General features: G+C 43.2%; 1 long non-coding RNA gene across 1 annotated transcript in view; it reads left to right on the top strand.

The window, feature by feature from the left end:
- LOC124211408 (uncharacterized) overlaps nucleotides 1-12,872 on the top strand; it is a 164,435-nt gene that overhangs the window by 79,984 nt on the left and 71,579 nt on the right. The window contains exon 4 of the long non-coding RNA XR_006881450.2: nucleotides 3,768-3,853. This is a non-coding gene — a long non-coding RNA (uncharacterized lncRNA). The remainder of the gene's footprint in view (nucleotides 1-3,767; nucleotides 3,854-12,872) is intronic.

The following is a 12,872-nucleotide window of genomic DNA, read 5'->3' as shown; positions in this document are numbered from 1 at the left end:
CACCTTTTCAAATCTTATTGAAACGTTGGGGGAATCATTGATTCGGAACTACGATCGGCACTGTCACGCTACTCTTCCATCGTGCAGCGTAACAGCGGCGATGGAGGGAAATGAAAATAGATTGAAAAAATAAATAATAAGAAACAAGAAACGCAAAGAAAATCGAAAAGTTCGAAAGGGATATCTTTACCTCGGAATCAGACATCCTGCGTTAACCCCGTGTCCGTGTATTAGCTCATGGTTAAGCAGCGTATCTTGTGATTATACGTACGATGTTTTGGGTTCAGGGAACATTTTGATTAAATCAACAATTCCCTGCAGTCTGCAGCCGGTGGGCGTATAGATAGATGATACATTTCTAAACGTACAACTTCCTTTTGCTATTTATATTAAATTTATAATTACAGTTCTCGTTGTTTGTTCCTGCGGCGGTGCAGGTTTTAAGTATAATTTTGTTATTCAAGCGGTCACCTGAGCGTGACAAAACAATCAAGAAATAACGGGTCAACTCGAGGTGTAACTGTACAACATACGCGGCAGGAAGAGCGATAGAGAGGCAGGGGAGGAGGGGGGCAGAGATGAGCGATGAAAAACAACAATTTGGTAGATAATTTAGGCGTTTTGAAAGTAGGTACGTAGGTGTTATCGGGTTCGCGGATCCGTGAAGAAGAGAGCGCGAATGTTGTTGCGGAGTGATGACGTCACGACAGGACACGTCGCTCACCGGCAAGAATGGCAGGAAGTCGTGAAATGAAATTAGTATATCTACCCGGCTCCATCCCTTCCCTTCCTTTTCCTTCCCCTTCCCCTTCTCTTCTCGTCCCTATTCTCATACGCTCGCTGTTAATACAAAGCCCGGACTGCCGGGTGCCTATCCACCCAGCTAGCTACCTAGGTACAATAATTAAACGCGTGGATACTGTTACCTGCATATATGTATATGTATGTATACATATATATACACACCTGGGTAGATAGCATGAAATATGTGAGCTCGGTACGCGCACCTTTGTCGGACGATATAATTCTCCAATGTTTTTTCATAAATTGCGTCATTAAAATCTGATTGTCTCTGGTCCAACGGCGCGTGAACTTTTCAAAGTACTCATTTTGGGTTAGGAGCGATGCAAAGCTTTGTTGTTGGAGAATTCCCTTCCGGTGTAACAGTCGCTTCAAATGCTGTGAAGCTAGTTCGAACGTTTCCTCAAATACGGGGATACGTATAGATTCTTAACGTTGTTAGAAATATAAATTTGAACTTTTCAACCGACAGTTTCAAATCATGGATTATTGCTACTGACAATGAGACATGTTGGCCTGCTGGAATTTGAGTTATTTATGCTATGCATTACCTATTTCACGTCTCAATGGTCTATAAACGTACCCGGGTTTAAGCAGTGGTAAAATCGAAACTTTGAAATCAAAGTACACTGTTTGAACAAATTAACTAAATATAATGTTCCAGCAGGGATTAGTGTTATTTGTTACATATTTGTTAGTAAATGTGATAGAAATTTTTGTAATTTTAACATTCAAATTGTCATATCAACATGTCATGTAATTCGTCGTTCATCATATTTCTTTTTCACTTGGTAATACATTAAAAAATGGTCAAATCAACCCCGAAAACTTTAATTGACCTGTTGGAATATTTTATTTCAACCGTGTATACTGATCGTTAATTTTTGTAAATCAACGGGCGTTTAAAATGACAAATTCTCATTTTAATTTATTGCTCGCGATCCTGAGAAAAATTCCCTAATTTACACGTTAAAGAAAAACCCTTGTACACAAATTTGATAGATATTTATGGACGATGTGCGGAGGTCAAAATTTTATTACGAAGTACATCTTATTGCACCTGACGGAAAGAAGAATGCAGTGATTCGGCATCGAATCGTTTCATTCACGGTGATTCCCAAAAATGGTAACGCGATCGGCGAATGGACGTCAGCGAAAATAATCATTCCTATACACATTCACGGCTGCATACGTAGACATTGATTCTGTTTGGCCGTGGGCGTGCAAGTGTGGTTAGTTACGAGTATGTCGATGCGGACGGTGTCTTGTCCGCCCCGTAATAACTGGACGCCATTATAAGAGATCCTGGGGGATACAAGAGTCGGAGGATGCAGAGTCTCATTTGTGTGTCATACCCTGTGCCTGCATAGCCGCATGGTGTTTGTACGCTGGAGGGACGTGGCGGCGTTCCCTCAATTCTTTCTTCTATCTTATATCTTCTCCTCTCTTTCTCATTTTCTACAACGTTATACCTACTAACGGTCGTTATCACCAGGATACGAATCGCGGTCTGACCGCCGCTGATATTTCTTTGCTTCGTCTTTATTTCCTCGCGCACGGCTTTGATTGATCGTAGCTTCGTATCTCCGCTCCGTTCGTAACTAACCTGTATATGTATACCCTCTCGAGATCGAGCTTCCTTCTTCACCAATTTCAAGGGAACCACGGCGAGTTTCATTTGACAAATGATACCCGAGGTATCGAAGACAAGGGGGAGAAAAAATGTTGTGATTATAAACCGCGATAATACATGTACCTACTCTGTGCAGTGCATTTCATTTCCGGAGATCGCAAGTGCAGGGAACCAATGGAAATATGTGAACACAGATGAGACATAGATCTCTTTCTTTCGTACAGGTCGTCCTTCGACACTATCGGGTTCATTAAATCCTGCTGGACGAGTTAAGCGAGCAATCGTCTGCACACGACTCGCAACTTCCTCGTTACCCGTTACGCACGTAATTATTAACCCCGTTTTCAACCTTCGACTTTGAAGACCTGCGTCGGGTATAAGAATGTCCCGATACTTACCGCGAGACGAGAAGAACAAGAGGTTTGAAGCTCATATCCGTATATACTTACGTAAATTTCTCTGCAGCACGGTGCAGGGTTTTGCCTTTGGCGTCGGTATCGCGCGCGAGCGAGGAAGCTGTGTGCGTTTTGCCGCGGTTTAATTATGCATTTATTTTTAGCCCTTTGTCAAGCCTACCTTCTCCTGGGTACTTTACCCGGAAAGGAGTTATGCCAATTCCTGGTACACAGCACAGCACAGCAAAGCACAGCGTGCTGCTGATGCCGGTGCCGCGAGCAAGACTGTTAATGAATTTTCACTCTAGTCACTTTATTTGCTCATTAGTATGTCGAAAAAATTTTCTATGGACAACGATCGCCGAGGCATTTCTTTTTCACTTCTTCTTTTTATCTCTCTTCGTCTCTCTTTTCACAATTTTTATCTCGCTCATCGTTGCGATGTATTATACACCCTCACGCATGTATCAAGGGCTGTGTTATTTCAATTACGCATCCATTAGTTAATTGTTAAAAGGTACCTTCAGCCGCAAGAATCGAGAGAGAGGGACAGAGAGATGAATTCACTCTGCATAATTGTATAATTTTGAATTGGTAAATCCTTTCAATTCATTGTTTTAAAAACTTATAGTTAATCTATTAATTGATTCGTTAATTACGATAATTATCGTGCGGCGCGCTTCAGTTTGTTGGACATCTGTCTGTCCCTGATATTACCGTCAAAGTTCATTAGTCGATTTAAAACCGTACCAAATGTCTTCCGAGTGTAGAGTGTAACGACGTGCGAGGATCAGGGATACCGTCCCTCGTCGTAGAGGGAAGATCGTTAGATGCCTAAACCAGGCCAGCTTTCGCCTATCGTCTGTCAAAAATGTGTTTTTAATGATTCCCGAGGGAGTGGCAAGATTGAGACGTTGAATATCCTTTATTTCTTCCAGATGGATACCGGCCAGGCTTTTTTCTAAATGTGAACGAGGACCGTTCGGTCTTACTTCCTGAACGTTAACGACGAGAAACGGCTTTGGTGAGTGAAATGATTCCTGTATTATACGTAGGTACCTGTGATATACGTGTAATATTGCAAAACGATCGAAATCGAAAACGACGAATACGAGGAAAAAGGAATTGCAATTTCGCGACAAGCTGAGAAACAACGACCAGAGGCATTATAATATCGAGTCCCAAACTATTCCGGGAACTCGTCACTTGATTAACTCCGGAGAGTTAATTAGGTTCTTCGAGCTCGTTGCGAGTCGACGACTCTCTCGTGTCAGACTTCTCGAGCTTTTACCTTCCGCTCCGGTTGGTTGCAGGTTGTTTGGCGATTAATTCGAAACCTCGGACGGACACTTAGATCGGTCGATATCATTCTCGTAATTGTCGATAACTTTCACACAGTACCAATTTGAATGAATTATACTCGTTAATCGAAGAAAACTCTCATTTCTCCTCGGCTACTCTCCTCACTTATACGCTTATTGACTGCAGCTTATATTATTACGTATTATATATCATACCTACCGTTGCAAGTAGAATAATTTACCAGCTCGAGTGAAAAATTTCACAATCCGTTGATTGGCTCGCAGCTATGAATCATAAGAATTGTGTCATTCTCACGATACTCATTCAAAAGGCTCTATAACTTTCTTATTTAATTGATCTCTCTTTTTTACGTACATATAAACATATATGTATATATATATATATTATATATATAGACTCGATTTCTCTCGGCTCCTCCGGTATATCAGTAAAATGCCCATGCACAACATATCCGCACACTGCAGCTGAAGTGCAGTTGAGCATCTCGGAGACATCCGTCAGCCGGAACAGGTGTGCTTTCGTAACTTTTGTTTCAACCATTTTTTTGCCTCGGTAGCTTCATTTTTATTCCTCGATACAGGTATAGGGATTTTATTCGCGCCTCGGCAGCTGTCGACTCCCTTTTCTTTTTCACCTCTCCTCTCCTCTCCTTCTTCCCTCGTGGGCGAGTAATGATCCGGAGGTAATCGCATGTGATGAGATCTCCGAACGCGTTTACGCTAACGTGTTTACATATACCTTATTATGCGTGTAACGCCGAGCCGGACGACAGCAGCGGTTCGACCACAAACCAATCAAAAATCGTATCGGGGTAAAAGTTAAACGTCGAGCATCGGCCGTTGGCTCTCCGGAATTTAACCGCGTTGCAATATGTATGTGCGTAAATACTTGCACGAATCTTTTGCAGAGGTGTTGGTACGCGGACGAATTTCCTTCGCATGTATCAACGAACCGTGGAGAATCGCTGCCAGTATATTTACCTTGCGGTTTCAATTCGATCTTATTTAAATATAAATTACAGTACCGTGCAGACGAGCGAACTTCGACGTTTCTGTAGATATCAGAGCAGCCCGCGTGTTGTGCGGGTACTTACTGTAGGAAACGAATCGCGGATTCGGATCTTCCTTGTCCTATTTTCTATGCAGCAGGACGGATGCACGATCTTTGGATCTTGTCTCTTGTTTCCGGTGCCGCGTGAAAATGATTTTCCTCGTTGAATAAAAATTTCTCGGTTGGATCCGGGCGGCAACATTCCTGCGAATCGTACAGGAATGTAATATCTTACTCTTTGACGCATTTAAGGGGAACTGTGCTTTTACGTTAAAAAGTTTTAAAACTTTCTTTTTAGATATTTCGCGTTTTCGAAATTTTCAATTTCAATCAGCCACAAGTATACGGAACGAATTGACGCAGATTTTACAAAGATTCAATAATATTCACCAATAATTTCTAGTGAAGATGCTTCAAGTTTTATACAAAAATTCAACACCAATTTTCGCCGTAGTATTATTTGTTTTTCATACGTGTCATAGTTCAGAAGGAAACCTTGATCATCACCGAGCGACAATATTTTTGAAAAATTATTTTAATCCGTTAATTCCCTCCATACGAGTGGCTGATTTAAATAAAAAATTTTGTAATAACGATATTTCTGTGTAAAAATTTACTCATCTTTTTATGTGTCAAAAAATTACACGTCATTTTATCAAATGATTTCAAATTTTTCTCCGTAGAAGGTTGCCTGATTTTATCCGAATCAAGCCTAACGTATTCCGTGCAACAATTTCGGTATCCTGTTTCTTTGCAAATTAGATTCTTCGTCGATACAAAAAAAAAAAAAAAATGGCCGTTTCTTACCGCGGATCAGTGCGAACAAGTGTGACAAATTTTACTCGAAGGTAATGGCGAACCGATATCCATACCAACTTTATTTTATACCTACCTGACGGTGAAATTTATCCGGGGGATAATTCCGGGAGATGTTGACCGCGCGGATCTTGCGTGGATTCGAGTCACTCGACGGTGTATAAGAGGAACGACAATGGGGGATAAAACGATTTCTTAGTGCCAGAGGCTGACCCCGTCGCCGCGCCGCTTTCCGCCGCTGATCCCGCCTTCATAGTCGACAAAAAGTTAATTCATTTCGAAGGTTTTTACCTCGATGCGAGAATATTACACCGGGCTAGACAGTGGCTCTCACAATCAGACATACCGCCCGGGAGATCGCCGCGCAATTTGCTCTGTCTATGTGTGTGTACGTGTGTGCGGTTGAAACGAGAAAACGTTTCTATTTTCTTCTATGTTTTTCTTTTTTTTTTTTTTTTGGTACCTCTTTTACTTCTTCATTTTTCTCTCATTGTCACGAGAAGAGGAATTAATCGAAAACAAACTGTACGAATTAGCCAAGCTACAGTACCGCGTATTATACCCGGTCTTGTACATGTCTTTATTTGTCGAGAAAGTCACGTTTCAAGTTACATCTATCCCATCTACACGCTTTGTCACGAACAATTTCAACTCTCCAACGATCGCGGCTCGGAGTCGATTGAACAAAAAATCACATCGAACGAATGACTTCTCAATTTCAAACCCGGATGAAACAAAAACTTGATAGAAATAGTTGAAGAAAGACTTTTGATCAAAGACATTGATTGCGGATGGAATGATATATCCTTGCTTAACCTGCAAGCCGCAAGTCACATAGGTTATATTGTGTCGTTGTTCCGCCTTCTATTTCCTACTTTTTCATAAATACTTCAAATTTTGACTGCAGTCACGGCAAGTATTGTTTAATAATTTTGTTAAATCTGGTTCGTCACAATTGAGCTAATGGTCTCGATTTCTCACTTCATTCGCAACCGATATTCGACACTCGAGTATTTGCTCGAGTCAACAGCCTCTCTACCGGCGTTGGCAAGTCTACGAAACGTTGACAAAAGTTTCACAAAACTTGTGTTTAATTTTCGCTTCGCAAAGCCTTACAGGCGCAACGATCGCAGCGTTTAACAACCTTTCGGTTCGGCAACATCTATATACGAGTATGTGTGTACGCATATATATATATATATATTTAGGTACGGGATGTTCACCAACTGCCTATACATATAGGTACGACGGGGCAGGGTGTTGCAATAAATTTGAAGAATATTTTATTCAAGCGGTTTCGATCGCTAGTTTTCAATTTGCCGTCCCGTATATATTTCCGGGGGTTATAAGAGCTACCGGGGAAGCGAAACCAGCGGAATGGAGAGGAGGGGGAGAGGAGAGACTCGGCTGCTGGTCAGAAAGATGCAATTTATCAGGACGGTCCATCCGTCTGAAATATACTCCCCCCCCCCTACCCTCCCGCATCTGCCCCCTCCACCCCCTCCGCCAGCCTCGGGCTCGCGAGATGATGAAAAAATAATAATCTCTGGGGGTCAGTCAGTTACAGCGCGGGGGATTGGGGATTCCTCCGAGTTCGAGGGCTCAGGGTTGAGTGGGATTTCCTACCACGGAACTATCCTGTCTTTGAGGAGAAACTTTTTGAATTTAATCAAATAATGCCGCATCGGGTATGTACGTAGGTATCTACATACATACATACATGCCTGGTCGCTATATACTGCACAATGCAGGTGTGTTCACGTATGTGTCCGTCTGCGTAACCACACACGTCAAACCCCGGAGGTAAGACAGCTGTGATATCTCTAGGACCCAGATAAATATGTATTAGAAATTACAAAATGTGGACTTATGATATAGACTTAGGGAAAAAATATGGAGCAAATAATAACAAGTATTGTCGAGTAGAACAAATTTTATTTCAACATAATTTATCTTTAGTTTTTTAAGACATACGTATATATTATACGTACATATTTTGTAATTTTTAATACATATTTATCCGAGCTCTAGTGATATCATACTTTGTAATTCTTTCGTTTCGCGTACCTCCCGTTTTATCCATAATGTTGGATTTTGTGTTCGTTTAAGTTTTCCTCGAATTTTCTGTCGATAGATGGAAAATTCAATGTACAATACAAATACGAAAAGTACCGAAATTACCATTAGATATTTCAGAAATTAATCTAGACAGGAGTTGGATACACTTCTGGTACTAATTAGGTGTCATGTAAAAATCATCGTCTTCAATTTTTTTTCGAACAGAAACTTCGTTAGACTTTTGGCTATTTCTTTTGATTTTTATGAACATTTTTAGCAATTTTTCATACTTTATGTCAACATATTTAACGAGAGACAGCGATTGGTATTAGTCCTTAGTCGATCAGACCACACATTCTAAAGATACAGCCAAGAAACGGTAAAATATTGTCCCATTTTTTCAGCTGCTGATCCTACGATGTTGCGGCTTCATATTTTGAATCCCTTCGAATAAGTGCCAATTAGGGGGGAAAATTTCCGGAACTGAATTGTAAGACAAAAAGTTATACCGGCTTAAAAAATCGCGAAAATCTTAGACCAAAAAAGTCCCTTTTGATTTTTGCCAAAATTTTGACCAATTCTAAAGAACGTTGGAATGTGTAGAAATCTTCGATTAGCATATATGTAATATCAGTTTGAGAGTGATCGGCGAGTTCTATGTCCGTTTGACAGAACCGGATTTTCCGTTCACTTGGATCGAGTATATTCACACTCCAACAGTGTGTACGAACGTAAATACATAAATAAATTGATTGGGTGAGAAATTGGAATACCTTATACATTTGTCGTCCGGGGTACTAGAAGCGGGTTCCGTGTGAGTCGAGCCGAGACGCAGGAAGTATAGAAAGAATTTCGTAGGATAGACGAACGTGTTGCGTGAGAGTGGAATTGAATCGCGACTTACAGTAATGGAAAAAGGTTTACCAATTCAAGTGCCAAAAATTTTACTACCCAACTGGTAATATTGCTGTCGCATGGCTGCCTAGTTTTCACAGAAAATCACTGTGAAATACGTACCTCTGAATACGCAGCGGAGGGGAATGCCGTATTTAGAAATGATTCTATTTCAAACTGACACACCCGGAATATTCGCCTCTGCAATTGTCTTTATTTCTAATCAGGCTTATCGTAGGGTAAAAAGGTAGGAGACTTGTCCCTCGCCCGTGATCGTGTACTTTTCGAGAGTGTGTATAACGCCAGGGTTCACTCGTTGAAAGGCCGACTGTGCGCACTCTTCGAGCGGCAAGCAGGTGCGTCGACTCACCACCACTATACGGGGAGGGATTCCGGTCGACAGATGGTGTTACTTCCGGTATATAGATTAAAACTTTATGGGATTTGTTAATTCCATTAGACTCCTCGGCCCCTCCTCCCCCCCCCCCCCCCTTCGCCGCTACCTCCCACCATCCGCCTCCCCGTAGGCCTAATGGAATATGATAATTGGGCCCTGCGGCGCGAGTCCAGCTGTCGCCTCGCGTGTGTTCTACTTATTACGATAAAGAACTAGAAATAATAACAAAAAAAAAGAAAAAAAAAGAAAAGAAGATTGAGCCGAAAACGGCCGAGGTCGGATGAAAAACCCGCAGACGGTTCTTCGCTCTCATTCGTGCGTAAAGGTGTATGTATGTAATACCGGTAAGATTCTTTACTGTTTTCTGTAATAGTAGGGAAAATCGAAAGTAAAATTTATATCCAACATCGTAGATATTCCGAGGAACGACGCCGCGACGGGTGGACTGGATTTTACAGTTTGCGCACAGCTCAATTCGCCGAGTGTTTTGTGGAATTTTTCATACGGCGTCTCTCTTTTTTTCCCCCCCGTTATTTCTTTCCAGCCCTCCCATGTGGTGTTTCGCCGAGCAATAACACACACACTCCCGATGGATCGAACGGCTCGCCTCGCGTGTATAAGGGAGAACGGTCAGAGGGAGCTTAAGGGGGGCTGGAAGAAATGTTTTCGGGACGGGATTTGCCTGTGCAGGTTCGGGGTTGGGCACCCCTTGACGGAGTATGTGTTACAGGGTAGGTTATTTTAATTACTGTCCAGCGGCCCTCTAAATTAAAGAGCATTGTTCCGGAGTCTAGGGGAAGCGAAACGGAGGAGGGATCACCCTCTTGCAGTGCCTGCCGTACCCACACGCGAGTGAAACGCACACACACACGGAAGTGTGACACGTGTTGTTCAAGCCTGGCGTAGAGCTGCGTACGTACGTTGGTACATACGTATGTACAATGTGAAACGAAACGAGACCTTTGTACGATGCCATCTTTTACCGGGATGGTCCAAAAAGGGGTGGCGCGTTACGTACGTTTGACACTAACCGGGCTGACCACTGTGAATTGTTTCTAAACTGCTACAGATTAAGCCGGGGCTCTGGCGTTCCTCCGCCCTGGCATAGATATTAAACGTAATTTACGCCTCGGCAAAGAATTTTGTAATTGAACCGGCCAGCTGGAGCCGGAGAGGATCGTTTCATTTCGTATTCACCGTTATAAATAGCTGCAGTTTAAGCCGCTGCCCCTGCATTTGCTCACCCGCCTCTCTCCTTACGCGTTATACGTTATACGTTGTAAGTACGTAACACTCGTACACGAGCGAATATCCTGCGGAATAAACATGTGTCGCGGGAGGTTCTTCTCGGTTTTGTATACTCGTTTTTCAAACATCAAAACGGAGCTTCAACTTCCGTCTGTGAAAAACTTCTTCTTTCACTTGTCATCGTTTTGCGCTTACGCGGGGTGTTATCCCTCCCCCACCCCAATGGAAAATTCACCATGCCGGCACGTATTTTAGATGCGGGACTTTCCAAAGCCGCGGCGTGTCCGTTGTGACATTTTAAACACTCGTTTCGTCGGTCAAAGCCGGGGCTCTGTGAAGCCATGGAGTTCGGCGGCCGCATGATTTTCCAACAGGGATTTTCCTGGACCCCGGAGACACCGTTGAGGAGGAAATAAAAACGGAAAGGATTTTGCCTTCGCGTCACGCATGCACTCGGGTAACCCGATCGGGCATCCTGTAAGTAAATTTTGAGCCTGTAAAAAAATTATACACCCGCTTGATAAAAATATCAGCGTATAACGTATTACGTCGGTTTTAAGTTGTACCGGCAACCTCCCCGTCCGGCTAATCCACAAACACTCGGGTCTTTTTCCACTGATTTTGGTCATCGCGTGGTGACTGGGGACGGCTCGTCGGGGGCAGGTAGAGGTCCTCGTAACTACCGATTAAGCTCGTACGTCATTTGTCAGGGTAAATTACTCGGCGAGGGAGAACCCGTCGCTCTTACCCCATAACTCAGCGTCTGATTTATAGCTTCGCCCTTCTCCGGTCTTCTCTTTCTCCCTTCCTCCCTTCCGCCTCCTCTCCTTCCTTCTTCCTTCCGCCCGTTCCCCGACCCGCGACTTGCCCCATTTCCACTCCCCTCGGGACCGCGAATTAACCGTCTTGCGAATATCCTCTCGGTACCGTTTCACCCGCGAAACTAGACCCTCTCAAGGAGGGGGTTGCAATACCGCGGTACATTCACGAAGATTAGCAATGCAATATTTTTGTATTTATCTGGTTTTAATTGGTGAGTCGATGTGAAAAAAAAAAATTTTTCTTCTATCTATACTGGATAATCAACAGGTAATTAGTCTTTCGTATCGTTTTTCGTTAAACGTGCCCAACTCCGCGCGCACTCTGTAGATACTATCGCACTACTGTACTGTGCTACGAGTCGTCACAAATCATTATTTAACATTGTAAACGATAAATAAAAATTTTGCCATCATGTTTCAATCAATATTCTATGACAATGCAACGTACGTCCAATTTATGACTCATTCAACGATACCCAATGGTGCGGGCTGATGTGTTTGGTATCGATGTTGAGAAATCAGTGAACCTGTTTTACAATCGACGCAAATTCATTTGATCTACCATCGCATTACGTAGATACTACGACAGATCGAAGAAAACACAAGTTGGAATTTGATTTTTGAATCTCCATCTCGGCTGAGCGGCTGGGGGAGGAGATTCCCGGCTTCTCGTTTCCTCCCCCCCCCCCCCTGCGTTCTTCTACTCTTCTCTCTCATCCCCTCGACGCGGTGGGCCCGCCTCATTCATTAACTTAACACGATTTATCAATTAGCGTTAGAGTCCGCAATTGATAGCGATTCCGACGCGTCCTACCATCCGTCCCTTTCCCGAGGCTTCTCTCCTCTCAGTCTCCTTCCCCCCCCCCCCCCCCAAATCACTCTCTCTCTCTCTTTCTCCTTCTCTATTTCTCTCGGGGCTCTCTTCTCCTCTCTCTCTCTTCTCCTCAAACAGGCCTGCGGCCTTTGCTTGGCCCAGATCTCTTATGAATGAAGGATCTCTTTCGTTAATGAAACTGCAGTCTGATTTTCGACGCTGAGATATCCGTCGGAGCGGCCATCCTGCTCTCTCCTTTTTCACCGTCCAAGGCCCGTTACCTATTGCGATAAACACACTCGCGTGCCTTCATTGGATCTAAACCGTATTTCGCCGTGGAAGATCTCTGCACCTATGGAGGGGGGTCCATTCAGACGCGTCTCGTATACGTAGGAGCGTAGCTATACCTACCTGTATGCATTATAGAAGAAGTTATCTTTCGTTACTGGAAAGCTTTCGAGTGTCCACGGCGATAGCCGGTTAAGTGGCAGGACATAGCCTCGCCGTGCAGGTCGCACTAATTGACTTAATTCGATAAAGCGCAATCTCCGTCTTCTCCTTCTTCTCCCTCCCTTCATCCCTGTGCTTCTTGCTGTTGTTGTTGTTGTTGTTGTTGTTGTTA

Source organism: Neodiprion pinetum, chromosome 2 (genome assembly GCF_021155775.2).
Source record: "Neodiprion pinetum isolate iyNeoPine1 chromosome 2, iyNeoPine1.2, whole genome shotgun sequence".
Lineage (NCBI taxonomy): Eukaryota > Metazoa > Arthropoda > Insecta > Hymenoptera > Diprionidae > Neodiprion > Neodiprion pinetum.
Note: the sequence above shows the minus strand (reverse complement) of the source record. Positions and strands in the feature narration are given on the sequence as shown.